The 2,784-nt window shown below is 42.8% G+C and overlaps 1 long non-coding RNA gene across 1 annotated transcript; it reads left to right on the forward strand.

Annotated features, from left to right (window-relative positions):
- The first annotated feature begins 1,308 nt into the window (after window positions 1–1,308).
- Window positions 1,309–2,565, forward strand: LOC135365848 (uncharacterized). The gene is made up of 3 exons (XR_010413958.1): window positions 1,309–1,403; window positions 1,997–2,057; window positions 2,442–2,565. It is a non-coding gene; the product is annotated as an uncharacterized LOC135365848 (long non-coding RNA).
- Window positions 2,566–2,784: the final 219 nt, after the last annotated feature.

The raw sequence follows: 2,784 nt of genomic DNA on the forward strand, positions 1-2,784 counted from the left end.
TGGTTTTGGAAGGCGCTGTAGCACAAATGTCTCCATGCAGGATTGTCGCTTTTCAGCTGACGTAAAAAATAACATAACTGCTGCTATCATATTTAATTTTTTCATTCCGTATATGACTGCGGCGGCGCCCCAATCAACCCATTATTCGACACGTTTCGGCTCACGTGTTTTCTCTCTTGGCATGAAATACGCAGGTTTCGTTATGCACGTGATTTTGGAAGCCGCTGTAGGACAAATGTTTCCACGCAGGATTGTCGCTTTTCAGCTGGCGTAAAAAATAACAACTGCTGCTATCATATTTTAGTTTTTCATTCCGTACATGCCTGCGGCGGCGCCACAATCAATCCATTATTCGACAGGTTTCGGCTCACGTGTTTTCCCTCTAGGCCTCAAGTAAGAGGGTTCCCTTATGCACGTGGTTTTTGGAAGGCGCTGTGGGACAAATGTTTCCATGCAGGATTGTCGCTTTTCAGCTGACGTAAAAAATGACATAACTGCTGCTATCATATTTTAGTTTTTCATTTCGTACGTGACTGCGGCGGCGCCACAATCAACTCATTATTCGACACGTTTCGGCTCACGTGTTTTCTCTCTAGGCATGAAGTACGCAGGTTTCGTTATGCACGTGGTTTTGGAAGGCGCTGTAGGACAAATGTCTCCATGCAGGATTGTCGCTTTTCAGCTGACGTAAAAAATAACATAACTGCTGCTATCATATTTAATTTTTTCATTCCGTACATGCCTACGGCGGCGCCACAATCAACCCATTATTCGACACGTTTCGGCTCACGTGTTTTTTCCTCTAGGTCTGAAGTAAGAGGGTTTCGTTATGCACGTGGTTTTGGAAGGCGCTGTAGGACAAATGTTTCCATGCAGGATTGTCGGTTTTCAGCTGGCGTAAAAAATACCGTAACTGCTGCTATCATATTTTTGGTTTTTCATTCCGTACATGCGTACGGCGGCGCCACAATCAACCCATTATTCGACACGTTTCGGCTCACGTGTTTTTCCTCTAGGCCTGAAGTAAGAGGGTTTCGTTATGCACGTGGTTTTGGAAGCCGCTGTAGGACAAATGTTTCCATGCAGGATTGTCGGTTTTCAGCTGGCGTAAAAAATACCGTAACTGCTGCTATCATATTTTTGGTTTTTCATTCCGTACATGCGTACGGCGGCGCCACAATCAACCCATTATTCGACACGTTTCGGCTCACGTGTTTTTCCTCTAGGCCTGAACACTGATCTCGATTGTAAAAGGCTGGATGGCGGATAGGGAGCGCAAGCGTGAAGAAACCGGCCGCCATCTTACTGTACCCACAACAGTCGCCGCAGCGATCATGGCAACTTCTTGCAATTACGGTCGTACCAACCGTACTGGCAAGGTTACAGGGCCTAAATTTATACAGGTGAGTCACTCTTTATCGAGGAATAAATAGGCGTCCATTCTGTATATTTAGTTGACCATTATGAAGTGTTTTTTTTTCCCAAAACGAGCACTGGATGCAGGTTGCTTGATCGCTCTTCCGACGTTCAATCGAGCACACTTGCATTATACCCGGCGGCAAATACAGTTTGAGTGCATAATATGCTTGAAAGAACACGTTACACTACACAGGTAGTGTTGTCATCAATATATGTGCGAGCACTCGAGCGCTTTTTTGCATGCATTGCTAGCATGGTACACGGTGTTCTCTGCGGAAGCAAGTGGCCAAGTGCCACATTCATTTCTTTGAATTACCTTCACGCACAAGTTCGGTATTACGTCATAATAAGATCACAATTGTCACCTTTTTTCATGTATTGGTATTGTTTTGTGCCTTGGTTTGATTTGTGACAAAGAATCCTACGTAACGGTGGTGTGGCGCGACTTGAATAACGCCTTTGTGTCTGAGCTGTATCGTCAGCTTTGACTGTAGTCAGCTTGTTACGATAGTAATAATTTGTAGCGTGTCGTGCTATTTGTAGCAGTTTTTAAGGCAAAAGTGGTCTCTCAATACAGGTTTTGTCATGAGGGCTACCCAGTGAATTATCTGTGCAGTGTGATACGGCTGGGTGTACAGGTAAGTATCACGTTCCTCATCCACTGGTTTCTACTTTACAGGAAGGAACAACCTCAGTGCACGCACTGTGGTTAGCCTCTCTCAGTTCTGCATATTTTCTTACATGTTCACATCAGAAACACACCTTAGACTTTAGGCTCCTTCACCCAGCAATAAAATAATTAGACATTGTACTTCTTCTTAGAATAGTTTTTAATCTTTTTAATTTTTAGAAGGTACAGGGATTGTAAACCATGTTTTAAACTGATGTTTTAACATTTGTCCAATGCATTTATTAAACAACATATTCATTTTTAACTGGTTGCACCCAAACCAATGTTCTGATGTATTATTTCTTTTGTTGTCGATGCACCATAAAAATTGGAATAATCATCATCAATGCAGGTTACTTCACAGCTGCCTCAACATACTCAAGAAATGGGTGCAGAACCTGCGTAATGCCCACAAACTTTGACTACCACAGCACCTCCATAAAGTAAAGGCATATGTGTCACATGGGATTTTTAAAGGCATTCACAGTGTATAATACCTTGTATGAACTGTTGTTGATCTAAGCAGCCTCTACAGTACACTCTCAGAAATTAAAACTTGTGAGGGAACTGTGATAATTGTTCCAGTTAATAGGCATGCATATGTACGCTATAAGAAGAAAATTATTTATTGAGAATGCACTACTGTTGATCACACTCGTGCAGCTGTAGGTTTACCTTCGGCCTCTTGGAACTCT

This window comes from Ornithodoros turicata, chromosome 8 (genome assembly GCF_037126465.1).
Source record: "Ornithodoros turicata isolate Travis chromosome 8, ASM3712646v1, whole genome shotgun sequence".
In the NCBI taxonomy this organism is placed as follows: domain Eukaryota; kingdom Metazoa; phylum Arthropoda; class Arachnida; order Ixodida; family Argasidae; genus Ornithodoros; species Ornithodoros turicata.